At 36.0% G+C, this 14,433-nt stretch overlaps 1 protein-coding gene across 18 annotated transcripts in view; it reads left to right on the forward strand.

The window, feature by feature from the left end:
* The window catches only part of TSC22D1 (TSC22 domain family member 1), a 96,715-nt gene that overhangs the window by 21,357 nt on the left and 60,925 nt on the right, over positions 1-14,433 (forward strand). For 3 of the 18 annotated variants that reach the window (XR_003257935.1, XR_003257936.1, XR_003257934.1), the window contains exon 2: positions 11,542-11,648. The exons of the other annotated variants lie outside the window; for them this stretch is intronic. The gene's annotated coding sequence lies outside the window, so the exon portion shown is untranslated. The remainder of the gene's footprint in view (positions 1-11,541; positions 11,649-14,433) is intronic. 18 annotated transcript variants of the gene reach the window in all.

Here is a 14,433-nt window from a genome sequence, read left to right on the forward strand (position 1 = left end):
AACTGCTTGGAGAGAGCTGTTCTGGAATATCTGTGGACAAATAATGTCCTAATTTTGCAAGAGGACTTGTAGACCTGGAGCGAGATACAGGAGGAGGAAGCGGTTTTGAGAAGTCCTGCTCAAGAGGAGGGTTGCTTTGGTGATGCTTCCAAATGAGCTTAATTGAGTGCAATGTACTACTTCAAGTTTAAAACCTTGTTTCAAGCTGCCATACTTGCTCATTATGTTAGATAGGCTAGTTTTTTCAGAAGCATTTTCCACATGATTGTTGACTGGATTCCCCCCCACACCCCCCAAACTGATGAGCGTTAATCTTTTCTTTTTATCTTCAGCAAAAGCTTATGTTACGCTATGATTTTTATGAGCAATATTTGCTTGAAGTATGCAGTATTGGTTAATAGGCTGTGGGGATGGATGGATTGTTACTKCTGCTAGATGAGAATTTAAGGTAAGGTGCTCCTGGTAAACTTGTTAATTTAAGTCATTAAAGAGAAAAAGTAGTGTTCATTCCATTTTGCATTTGAAAAGAACTGTTTGCATTTGGGAAATGATCATGTATGTGTAATTAGAGGCTTGAGACTAATGGAAGAAAATTATGAAAGAGGTTTGCTAAATTTCTATATTTAAATACTTTGGCTTGGTTAATTTGCATGACTTAGATCCTTCCCCCTGCCATCAAAGAATTTTGGTACCACTTTGGTGTTTTTTCTTTAAACTGTGTGTCAAGCGAGGAAGAAGAGAAAGCTCAGCAGAGGAAAAGATAAGGGAGCCAGAACAGCCCAGTGCCTAATTCTTACTATGTAAATTGCATTGAAATTGGTGACTCCTATGTCAATACCTTAAAAATGCAAAAACAAATAAACACTTGCAAATTATGTAGCTCTCAACTAAAACCTTGTTACTCTTGTAAATATCCGACTTCTTTCAAAATATAAACTCTGGTAATACTTAACAGCTTTAGAAGCTCTCAAATGGAAAAGAATGGAAATGCACAAGTGTAATTTCTGTGATTGTGTTTATTAATAAATGTATTATTCATCTAGGATAAGACTGAAACATACTTTTGCATTGTTTGAGGTTTACATGGAAAATGCAAACTGTTCTGAGGACTGTGGAACCTGATTCAGGTACTTGTGTAACACTGTTTTTCTATTTTGGTTCCGATCATCTGATCCTCGCTATGTTATTAAAAGCTTTTCAGTTATTGCACAAAAGGACCTTATGCTGCATTCTGGGATCAAAACAAGCTGTTAAATTCTTCTGTTTGTACTAATAGTCTATTTGTCCTCTAAAGGTTAATATAATCAGTTTAAATAATTAGCTTTCTAATAGAAAGCTTACTTAATAATTAAAAAAAACCCCAGCACCTGAGGTTTAATGTGTGGAAGCTTAGGTAGGAGGAGAGATCAACAAAAAAATCTTTTGCTTAACTTTTTAGTTGATACTTGATTATTCTTGMAATCCTGCATAAATCTAGGAAAGGGATTGTTAAAAGATGATGATCATGATTTGTGATATAGCTATATTGCTTGTATTGCATCTAGGTAGGTTTAATGCCAAAGCATTTTGATAAGTGCTTATTACTTCTAGATATTTGGAACCCATTTTCCTCTGAGGAAAAGGAAGAGTTGCTATAGCTGTGGAAGAAACTTTCTATTGGAATTTACTCTTAACCATCTAAAAAAATTCATTGGTATTTTATATCGTAACTGCTTGTTTGTATGTTTCTGCTTTTGTCTGAAAGGTTTTCTACGGGAACACTGACAGAAGGCAGAAAGATGTGAATTGCTGTAGTTCGGTACTGACTTGATTACGTTTGTTCTCTGAACCTCTCACCTAGCTCTTGCACCAGCTGGTTGTTAATAATATCATTCAGCATAAAGCAGAAGAGTATTTGAATGTTGTACACTGAATCCCTTATAGTATCACCCAGTATATAGTCTGGTTGTTTTTCTCCAGCATCATGAGCTTTTGAACATGTTTCAGTCCTAGCCAGGCTTAAAACAAAGTGCTCTGCTCATCTTCCTTATGGTAACTCATATTAGTCTCAAGGTTGACAATTTTTTTTCTCTATATGATTTTGCTTAAATGATGTTTTGAAAAAGCTTCACTTATGAACTTGCAAAATTAACAGTAGTTCAGGCTGTTATGGAGCTTTTACAGAGATGTTTTTGGTCTGTTTTCTAGAATTTACCAYCTGAGATTTATTATGAACAAGCTTAGGCTCTGGTCTGATTTGGTGTGGTATTTCTATGCTGATTAACCAAAATTGCTGATAAAGGAGAAGGGGCAAAGGAAATACTTTAAAACCTTTTGGAGGGGAGGGGGAGGATAGGAAAGGATAAGGATAAAAGGAGTTATTCTAAGTGACCTTGCCTCAATAGAATATAAAATAGCTCTAGCTATGGCTGTTCACAACCCATATCTCAGTTTATTTTCCGTAAATTAAGGTAGCTGAAACACTTAATTCATGTGATAATGTTTAAGGTGAGGATATTTTTGTGCCAGATCATTTAACATACTGAAAATCCTTTAATGAACACCAGAAATAGGAATTTGGGTGCCTTCCCTTTGAGGCTTCTGATTTTTCACAACTTTGACTTTTGTGTACAAGTAGGTTCTCACTACTGCTTATTCTACACTTAATTAACACCTCACTCTTAATGCTGAAATTTTCTATATCCCTAAGGTTTTTAATAATGTAGCTCTAGCTTAAAACACACATGTACTTAAAGAGTTTTCATTAAAGTCAGTGGGATTATTCATGTGAGTCATTTTACATCTCTTCTATTGTGTTTGCAATATAGTGTTTTTTGTAACATTAATGTGACTATTAGTTTGTAAAAACTAAAATGGACTTCATGACGTTTAAAAAAAGCCCTTTATATTTAAAACCTTACCTTGTTATACATATTATAAATTTTAAATATGAAATGCTCATGCTAATTTCAAACTCTTGGCCCAGTTTACGTAAATCGCTGTCTTTAAAGAGTCTCAAGTGACTAGAAGCGTTTACTTAACAACTAGGAAGGAGCTATGTAATCTTCTGCAGCTTTACAAACCCTTTAATTTTGTTTATGCATTTGAGTTAATGGTAATTGAAAACCCAGCACTTTTTTTGTATTTCCTATTCTAATATTCTTGCTTCAAGAGGTATTGCATTATTTACTTTCTCTTCTCTTAGTTTATTTAGTAGTCTTGCCTTGTACTCTCTTCAAACACAATGTGTTCCAAAGCATCCTGATGAAATTCCCTTGAAGTCAATAAAAAATAGCATTCCTGAATATTACTTGCTATCTTTGCTCCTTCTGGARCTGGCTCTTTGAAACTTCTGCTTCTCTTCACCTTTTCTTTTTTCATGTCTTTTCATGTTTCCCGCATTAAGTCACAGATGGATAAAAGAAAATCCGGACATTTTCTGCAGCTCTCTCTTGGCTCTCCAGCTGCAAAACCGTAGTTATCAATTTAAAAAAAACAAAACAAAAACACAACGCGTTTCATGCTCGGATTCAGGATTGTATCAGCTGGATAAGAATTTACCATCGTTATCCACTTTGCACCTTTGAAACAAACTTGAAGATACAGGTTTTGTTATGTGATGTCCTGTTTTTGCTGTATATGGATTTTTAGTTATGGATCCATAACAGACTCTTCCCATCGGTTGAGGTATGGCTTACTGCCCAGAAGAGGTTCTCAAGTAACAGAGAAAGGCTTCCCCTAAACCGGGAAAAATCGACTTGTGACACATGTTTAAACAAAGCTTCTTGCTTTGATAATGAGATGTCAGAATGATATGTTAAATATACAATTACTTGTATGAATGGCCTTGTAGTGCATTGTGCGTTAATGAAAGTGTCGTAGTTCCTGCAATGAAAAAGCCTGTTTTTCCAAAAAATTAGTATACAAGTCTCTTAGATGCAGCTGCTGTTTCCTGTAATGAAGAACCATTGTTCCCCACCTTTGCAAAATGGGCAGGAGGAGGAGAAGGAAGGAGGAAATCCATTAGTTCCTTGCCTTGGTTGCATCAGAGACTYGGGAATTGGTACTCTGGAATATCCTTATTATTTCATTTGATAAATTCAGCACCTTTTAGAAGAACTGTTTACAAAAGTGTTTTACTCTGTGGCAAGAAAATATGACTACTCATTCAGCAATTTTTAAAAAGAAATGAAAATAAAAATGGGGACCTGTGATGTTAAAATAGGAACCCAAGGAGGTGCCTCACTAAAACAGTGGTAGTATTCTTTCTCCATTTCAGAACTGAAATGAAAATCTTAAATATCTTAGGTTGATATGTAGACTGCAAACCTGACTTGTATTGCTCTCTTTAAGCTTGCAGTTAATTCTATTTTTTTTTCTCTAGAACACCTTCAGTTTACTTCCTGGTGCACACCTACAGTTTGTTTTAGTTTTGTGCCCCCCCCCCACCCCCCACCCCAAAGCATTTTCAAGGAATTTGGTTTAGTTATCACTCTAAGTTTCAATCACATGTTCGTTTTGAACAACAGCTTGCTTCTTCATAAGGCTATGTGTTAGCTTTCTCTGCTTGCTGTCTGCATCTCTCCCCTCTCCCTGTTTGTTCTCTTTATTTGAAGCTTCAAATGGGACAACCTTTTGGGGAGAAGGAAGGAAGACAAGTGTGGTCAATCTACTGCAGTATCCGGTCTCTGATAAGCTGCACAGTTGTGGTTCTGATTATTGGCCATATTTAGTTTAGTGAAATTCGATAATGTATTTGACTTCAAGTTTTACCTAAAAGTAGTAAGTTTTAGCAAGCTTTGGAATTTATGTACAGTTCTATATCTTAAGCATTAATATGCTGTATTTTTGATTTTATCTTTTTAATTTAGTACTCTGTAGTTTGAGAGAGAGACCACTTAGCTTTATGTAAACTAAAATTTCTTGAAAGACCATAAAACACCTATTGTTTCATGTGTTCTGTAACTAATGCTTGTCTGTCTCACCCTTTGTATCCTTTTAGCCATATCATTTCCCCCTTCCTGACGTCTTCTGTCTTGGGATTCACAGTGCAGTCAACAAAACTGCCTTGAGTTCAACTCTTTGGCATTGTGTATGTTGTTTTTTAGATGCTCATTTTGGGGGAGGTATGTAAGGAAAGAAAGTCTTGGTTTTGTTCTTTTTTACTGTAATTATTTTTCACCGGTGTTTGTGGAGGAGAAACAGAAGTCTGAAGTAAAGAACCACTAAGTGTGACAGAGTGCCTTACGCGAACCCGTTGTCCTGGCTTTGTCTGTTTGCCAACTCTTCCGCTTTTCATGGTATGCTGTTACCCTATTGCTTTAGGCAGCAACCTACAAGTTTTTAGACAGCTATCAACCTATGCAGGCACTGGAGTTTCTTCCAGAGGAAGCTGCAGCCATGTATGCATAGAGCAGGCACACAGGTGTGGAAAGGCATGTGCATTGGACTTGCTGTATGCTCCGAGGTGAGCCTTTCAGGGGATCAGTACATAGGCTGGGCATAGGGTACTTTGGACCTACTGTTTTCAGGTCTGCCGGTGCTGGAAAGGCCGTTTTCCTTTCCTTTTTTTGTATCTTCTGAACTAGTAGAGAACGTGGCATAACTGGGTGATGCAGTGACAATCATGTGCTCAGACTCTAGTTGTACCAGCAATTCAGAACTTGTTAGTTTTTTCTTGTGGTTTTTCCTTTGGCCAGTGAGCAGACCAGAATGGATATATTGGAGCCAAGAAAGTGGAATATGCTATTGAATCCTTGTTCAGATCCATCCAAAGTATGTCTTTTCCTGTTTGTTAAATTTGTCTGAATGGCTTTGGCAGATAACGCAAGGCAAAACAAAGGTGGAGGAATTGACRACTACATATCCTTATTCATACACCTGATGATTATTTTTTCATGAACTTCCGTAAAGTTTTTTTTGAAAAGGCCAGGATGTTAAATTATAAAAAGAAATAGTAGAAAGCTGATATCTGCAATTGTCTTCCCCTTGCCAGGCCTTGTATTTTGGAGTCTGATTATATCACCATGACAGCAAGAGTTTCACAAATCGTAAATCTTAAAAAATGGATCATGGGAAACCAGGTTTAGGCTTATCAGTGTTATGGCTGGTATTTCATATATTCCAAGTGTCAGCCTGAATGTACCATGATGGAAATGAAAGCAAGTCTATGGGTGAAGTCAGTATAAAAGACAAGTTGGGGATTGTCGCCTCCTAATTGAATTAAATTATCAAACAACACAGATTTTAAAGTTCTGAGATTCTAAACTATCTGAAAACTGTAAAACTGTTTTTTTTATATGCAGCATAACTAGGGAAAGCACAGCAAATTGTTTAAAGATAAAATTCTGCTGCGTTTCTACAGAAAAGTTAGCTTGAGGTGACTGTCAAATTTTCTGTTTCAGCTAAGCTTTTTAGCTAAGGCATGTGTTGCATTCTTTCTAAGAGCATATGCACCACCTTTCACACATGCTAATGTAAATGTGGTTATGATTGCTTATAGAAATATTTTGAACTTTGATTTGTGTTAGGTAGATAAACATAAGGTATTATACAGTAAAGGGAATTTGGTCCTCCCCTCTCCCCCAAAGGATTGTGGAGAAACACTTTCAGATGTAGCTCTCTTTGTACTTCTGACTCATCTGTTGCATTCCATTCTGTTGTAGCTTTGCGTTTTTATAAAACCTTTTTTGTTTCTAGTTAATTTGTTATTTCATTATGTCTCTTGGATAGTATTTATTCTAGCACAGAGTAGTCTTGCTTCATATTTTTCTCAGGCGTGCTTGTATTGGTGGTCTCAAAGGAAGAATGCTTCTGAAAGTGAGCCAAGGACACTTCAAACTGGGCACTCGGGACCAGTTGCACTTGTAGGACACTTTCAAAGCATTCACCTCTACTGCTGTTGGTTAAAGGGGAAGGGATTCCTAAAATGTTGCGTGCTTAGAAACTCACAAGTTCGCATTCTTCTCTCCCCATATGTGCAATTGAAAGGGGTGGGGAGAGCCATTATATCTGTTACAAAATGTCCTTGGAAAGGGCCGAATTTCTTCTAAATGCTTCATTTCAGCTCTGTTAAGTGCTGATGAGTGCATTGAACACCCATAAAATGATGCATGTTCAAATTTCAGATTAAAATTGCATTAAAAATCTGACAAACTGTTCGAGCTCTTCGAAGTCCAGCACAAGTAAGACTGTGTATTGGTTATAAATTTTGAAGATTGAAAACCAACTTTCAGAGTCTCCTGCTGTGATTATTTAAATCTTGGTAATCTAGTTTTTTTAAAGTTTAAGTTGTCATGCTGCTTTTATTTGTCTGTGTTCAGTGTGCCTTTCTGGGTTAAGAGCTTTGTTTTCAGAGTTTAGTTCCTGTGATGGCTTTTTTGCTTTCTTTCCTTTGTAGTGTGATGCCAGACTTCTGGATACTGTCATTTATGCAATCTGAAGTAGTAAAATGGAAGTAATAACAAAAAATGTTTTGCCAACTTTGCATATTATTCAAATTATAAATTTAAAAGAGCAGCTGTCTTGTCAAGCATAATCATCTTTGCTTTTAATGAATGTTTTCTCTGGTAGACACTGCTGTATGAGGTTAGAATGGCTCTTAAATATTTGGCAAGTAAGGGAGTGTTGAACAAACTGCATTTGAATGGCAGAAGAGACATACAGGCTTGCATCAGGTCATGAAGGAAAAGCTGAATTGTACTTAAAAATAGCATGACTGATGCAATATTCAGGCTAAATGTTCAAGTCTAAGTATTATGCCCATGACACAGGCTCCGATCCTGCAAACAGCTTCACAAATGGAGAAATTCAGTGCTGTGAGAGCATTCAAGTCAACGGAGTTCCCTCCCGTCAGGCATTCTGTTACAGGGGGAGTGTAGGATGCAGCAACTGAGCTTAAAGGTTTGGTTTTTGTGTCTCTCTGCTTTTCCTTGGGTGTTTTTGTTCATTATTTGAGAAACAAACAGCATGTTCTTTGAGGATTAGAGCTAACAAAGATAGACCTTCAAGGGCTGTGTATCTCATGCTGCTTTTTCTCTGGCACTGCGGTAGTCCCAGACCCTTTCCTATTGCTGTGCTGCCTTCCTCTCCCCCCCCCCCCCAAAAAAAAAAAAAAAAGCTCTTCTAGTATCTCTTTCCACCTCCTTCTGTGCTGTAATTTCCCTCTTTATTATATGTGTCTTTTGGCATGCTGGCTGTGTGAAAGAGATTGTCTGTGGTGCTGCTGGATCAGTTCAGACTGAACTGGTGGTTGTCTGTCTGAGTAATGTTGGAGTTCCCCTTGATATCCCTCCCCTTGCGTCCATGGAGGCATTAAGAGGGCCTTGCTTGTCTACTTGGTCATCTTGGATTTGCATGAAACCTTCCTTTTATCTTGGAGGTGTCTGCAGTGTCAAATTTGACTTAAATTGAATGGTGGATTCAAAAGTTATTTTGTAGGGGTGATGCAGCAGAAGTATCTGGTTTGTTGTCTTTTCTTGGGAGACCGCGTCAAAAATTGAGGTAGAACTATGTGTAATGGACACTAATCTTGTGGAGTCGGGTGGTTTATCGCTTTGAACTAGTTAAGCATAAAAACTAGTAATGTACAAGTTTATGGAGTTCTAAATTTTCTATGCAGTTTTTACTCCAAACTAAATCAATTCCTGGCAACTTTTAGTTATTTACTAAACAAAATGAATAATTATAATAAAATAAACAGAAGTATAATTATAAAATATGCAGAAATGTTTGTAGTTGTGGTAGTTAGGAGCCATATTTTTTTATAACTTTTTTTATTTGTTAGCTGCAATTCTGAAGTGGATTGTTAAGCATGTTTGAATTTCTGTGGTCTTGATGGTAACTCAGGTTTCTTCCATTGAGTTGTGTGCCTTATGTCCAGCCAATGAGGAAATGGATTATTCTGAATTCTTGTCCATATAGTGTCTTTTTTTTTTAAACTCAGATTAACTTTAGCTCATACTATGTATTTATGCTCTAAATTAGCACATAGTAGTAGTTCTTCACACTTGCTTTATGGTAGATGAAGAGCAGGGTTGTCAGATGGTATTGACTTCTCTCATTGCCAGCTGCTAAACAGACTTCATTTTATTTTACATTAATATTTAGGAGACTGCTCAGAATAACCAATTGCTGTCATAGAATATAAATGGTGAAGAAGAGGGAAGAGTTTTAAGAGGTTCACTTTCCTTTAAAATGTTTACACTTTATCAGTAATGTTGTTTTATCAGTTTATTAAATTGCAGTTAGTTTAAGATTCATCATATGTTTTATACTTTTTTAGCCTATGATAATATTATTTTGCCAAAGTTAAAAACAGTTGTTCAGTCTGTTCAGTCCGGTTAATGATTCACTTTGTTAAAAGCTAAGGTTGCCATGGTTAAATTTTTGGCTCTTTTTGACAGTTGTCTGCCAACATATATGCTGCTAAAAGCTGTTGTGATGTGATCCTTTTATTTATATACTATTTCTGGGTGTTCACAGCAGAAGTGTAAGCACATGGGGACTCTTGTCCCCATTCTTCCTGATATCCATTCATAATTTTCTAAATTAGATGTTGATTGTAACAAATTGCAGCAAGTATGAAAATGACTTCGTACTTTATTTTGGTAATGATAGACTCTCAGTATTTTGTTAGTGCTTTGCTTCTTCCTCATGCTTCCCCTGCCTAGTCTGCATACTTCAAATGTACCAGAAGAGAGGAAAATGTTGATTCATGAATCAAAATGTTGGGTCATAATATCAAGATACGTTACTGGAAAAACAAACTCTTGATTTGTATAGCAAAGAGTTGAAAAGTTTTGGTATTTTTGAACACTATGTTCAGTTCATATGGTAAAGACGGAACGTGCTTTGTTGGTGCATTGCAGTGTGCTGTTTAGTTCTCACCAAAATACTTGCTACAGCTTCCTTCAACGACAGATAACGACTATGGAGTTGCCTATACAAACATCATTAGAATGCATTTTAGCAGGCACCACATATGATTCTTCTGTCATACAGATTGCTTAAATATGTATACATGCTCTGTTTTATGAAAGAAGCAACTTGACTGTTCAAAGGTAATTAATTCCCTGGTAACCTGAAAAAAGAGACTGCCAAAGCTCAGAAAAATAGTCTGTTACAGTAGGCTACATCTTGAAGTATGAAGTTGGCAGTTCTCTTTGAAGAATTTTTCTGTTGGGCTAAGGTCTACAATAAAAATAAGAAATACAAGAATATAAAAGTACTTGATGTTCATATATAAAATTATTTACATTGAAAATTACTCAGTATAATGTTTATCCAGCTAAAAAGAAAGGGGGGAAAAATGCTGTTATACTGTATTAAACTCTGGTCTAGTTGGCAAAATGTTTAAGGGGATTTCAGTTGTATAAATGTTAAACTATGATTAAGAATTATTTAAAAGTTGGAAACAGCTATCTGGAAGAGTAACTCTAGTTTAAAAAATAAGAATCATTCTCCATTGAATTCTATGCAGTATAACATTGTTTAACTTTACAGTATGTAGAGAGTGGATTTCGAATATATGCAAATAATGACTTATTAGGTATCTGCATTGTGGTTTCATTTAAGTTGGCAGTGTCAAGCTTTGTCACATGCGAAATGCTTTACCTTTTCTACTTTTTGATTAAACTGTAAGATGGAGTTCTACTTAATTTAAGAGTGTATAAAATAGGAGATAGATTTCTAATGTAAGATTTTCTGCATGTAGAAATGGTAGCAGCATGAATGCTTGTGAGATTTTGACTTCTGTTTTCCTTTGATAGCTAGGAAGCCATTAAGCAGAAAGTATAATAGTTTGCATATAGTGTACAACCAAAATCTGACAACTTTAGTGCAGACCTCTCAGTTGTGGTGCAAACTAATTTTAGAATCTTGCTGTAAAAAGACAATGTGATAGAGTGAACTGAGTCTTGTTACCCTTTTATAGGAGGACTGCTCTTAGGAACTTGGTGGCAGAAGCATATTATTAAGTATAAAAGCTATTTTGAGTAAACACTGACCTTTATATTTTCTTGAACAGAAAGTTTGTAATTAGATAGATCAGGCAACTAACTAATTTCATACTAAAAAATGTCATGGCAAGAGCATCTCCTGGTGCATGTGCCTGTCAAACTCGCTTCAAAATTAAGCATGAGTGCTCTATGTAATAGTCATGTACAGAGGTGTTCAGTAATGATTCAGGTGGTCTTTATGATCAGAAGGGCTCATAGTCTCTTGCATGTTTGTCTGGGTGTTGGGAGAGGAGTGTATGGGAAGCTCTTTTTATTTGCCCTGGATTGTGTTAATTTTTGTCAATGAAGCCTTGGCTCAAAGGGAAAGAGGGTCCTGTGAGACTAAGGTATGGTTAAACACCGTCCAACCCAGATCAGTCAGCACATTAAGCTTCTGTTTTGGTATGGATGTTTAGGATTTTTTTCTCCTCTGTATAGTTTTGCAAAAGCAATAAGCCTAGACTTGAAGTAGGTCTCCATGTGTGTTCATATGTCTTATTTTTGTTGTGTTATATGACTTGACTTTGTTGCAAGCAAGCTAAAATAAGTGCTAATATTTCAACAGATACAGAATGACAATCAAACATTGCACACTGGTATGCCTATGAAGAGGCACTGCCAAAGTTAATTGTGTCTAGTGCAAAAGCTGGGAGTTCTGGCTGATCAAAGCAGGTAGGTGAAGGTGCTTGCATGGAGAAGAGTTACAGGGGCAACTCACTGTAAACACAGTTCAATTTAAGCAGAGCCAAATGGTGCATTTGAAATAGTCTTTACCTCAGCTGACATGTGCACGTTTTATAATAAAAACTTGTTGTCGTCTTATTCCAAGACGTATTTGGAGAGAATTATACAATTTAAATTTAATACTAAAATATAGATGAATCTGGAATGCTTTCCAGGTAAGGGAAGTGATTAAATCGGCAAACCTTCAGAAAACATTTAATCACCTAATTAAAGACAGCAGTGGAAGAACTTTTTTGTGTGATATTAGCTGTAGAAGACAATCTAGAATGCATTTTTCATGTACTGTTAGCACCTATTAGATAAAAAATAATCAAAAATTCTTATTCTGGTTCTATTATCAARCATAACTATCTGCACATGAAACTTTGCTGCTTGGATCTTGAACTGAAAAGCCAGGCCTCCTGCTGTAGAGGTAGGATGGTGTGCCTACGCATTGTTTGCAAGTCAGGACCTTAAATTGGTTCCTGTCTCCATTGTCACAAGTTCGTGCTAGACAAAAATAAGCCTTAGCTACGTCACCCTACTTTTAAGTGCTGGAGAGCTAACATAGCTTACAGGAGCATTTAACATCAGTTCGTGCCCCAGCAGTAAGAGTAAATTACTGGGGAGCTGAGTTTTGTCTGTAGAGCTCTTATTGCTGCAGAAAATGAGAAAAGTATCAAGCCTGTAGGTCAGATTACAGGCTAAGTGTGCACAATCAAGAGTTGGGAAGTTCTTTTAACATAAAAGAGATGGGAATTATTTGATATGGAAATTAACATGCTAAAACACTGGATTCTGAAATGCATGCTTTGAGTACTTGTCAAAGTAAAACATTTTTAAACTGAAGACTCTGAAAAAGCAAATTTTGTTCAGCCTCTTTTTTAGTGCATTCATGTAACTCTTCATTAACATATTGAATAGATATTTAAGCAAATATTTGTATGAAAGGGATATTTTTGCTGTATCTGAGTTCTCCAGAGATTCCAGGCACCAAAGGAGAGTCATGAAGGAGAAGAACAAACCTCTCCTTCTCAAAAGAGAAAAGTCTTAGAGATATTTTCACCTGAAAATTCAGTTTGAAAAAATGCAGGCATCCAGTCTGGTGTGGCTGTTGAGCAGTATTGGAATAATTTCTTTTAACATTGCTTATCTGTAGTATTTCAACTTTCAGGTTTCTACAGATAGACTGGCTGAAAGACTCTGACCAGGGAAGTGTAGGAAATATGAGGCTATTAAAAAGGGGGGAGAAAGGGGGGGGGGGAAGTAAGGTAAACTTATGTAAGCTAATTGCATGTAAATGGCATCAAATTAAATCAAACAAAACACTAAGAGCTGAAAAGGAAAATACAAGGTCATTGTTAGTATGAAGGAATTACAAGCTTTCTGTAACTTCTTGAAATAAGTTCAGGGTGTATGTAAATACTGCAGCTTTGATTGCTGTAGTGTATATGGCTTTCTTTATATATATATATATATATATATATATATATATTTCTTAAAAAATCTTGATTTTTTTATATCAGTTCATACATTCTGCCCAGTAGTTGAAAGCATAGAATTTTCTGAAAGCTAAATGAGGGTTTGTCTTTGCGACAGAATTTTATATTAGTGCCAATCAAGTCTATTAATCTGATTTAAAAATGTGTTTCAACTAGGCTATGAAAGGTTTGCTTTCAACTGTACTTGGCATACAAAGTTGAAAAGAAGCAAAAGAACACATAATAAAGATGTTTTAAATATTCTTGCAACTTAGTTTTAAAAATAAAAAATGAAAAAATCATTATGACATTCTGTTTAACAAGTACCAATTTTGTTAAAACTCCAGGTTATTAAGTTGCATATATTAATGAGAACTATTTTTACAGGATACTATTTATTATAATTAACCATTGGTTCTATTTTAGTCCCCTAGTGTTTTCCTGCTTGTCTGTATGTTCTCTTAATAGCAAGAGCTACTAAAATATTTCTCAAATGTGCCAGCTGTGACAGCTCTACACAGTTTTGGAATTCTCTGTCATGCTGAGTTCAGAAAAGCCTAGAGCATTTTTTTCTGTTTTTTAACTGGAAATAGKAAGGGTCTTTCAGGTTTTGATAGTTAGACCAGTCTCGTAGGTATTGTTTGACCCCCTTCTTTGATAATCTAGACAACACTGTGGCTCTTATTGGTGTGTAGCAGACCTTAAAGAAGTTGAGCAAAAAACTTTGCTGGAGAGCTGCCAAATGCTTTAAAATTAGTTCTGAAATTCACAAAGTCAAGATTCCTGTCATCAGAGTTGATGGAAGGTTAGCTTCTTTTAAATGATGGGTTGCATGACATCTGATCTCTTAAAATCAACACTTTGATCAGTTGTTTTGCTTCCTTTTCTTCCTGAGGTTGAAAATGTTATCTTTTGTAGCTGTTGTAATAATGTTCAATGGCTGCTTCTTTTCCACCTCCCCCCCCCCCCCAAAAAAAAAAAAAAATCTGGAAGTTTTGGAAAATTTTTCTTAATTTTTCTTAAACTGTGTCAGTAGCTTCTGGAATGTAAGCAATCAGCCTTACATCTCTCTTGTTGCTACTTGAATGTGCATGTTATATTGGTACTAATTTCCAGGAGAATGGTACTTTACAACAAGAAGAACAAATTTTAGTAATGTTTATTTTGAATAACRGTTCAACCAAATGCTGTTGCATAGGTCCTGCAGTGGGTTTTCAGCCTGCACATATTTTGGGAGTTATGACTAAACCAAT

The sequence above is a fragment of the Apteryx rowi genome, unplaced genomic scaffold (genome assembly GCF_003343035.1).
Source record: "Apteryx rowi isolate R43461 unplaced genomic scaffold, aptRow1 scaffold_949, whole genome shotgun sequence".
NCBI lineage: Eukaryota > Metazoa > Chordata > Aves > Apterygiformes > Apterygidae > Apteryx > Apteryx rowi.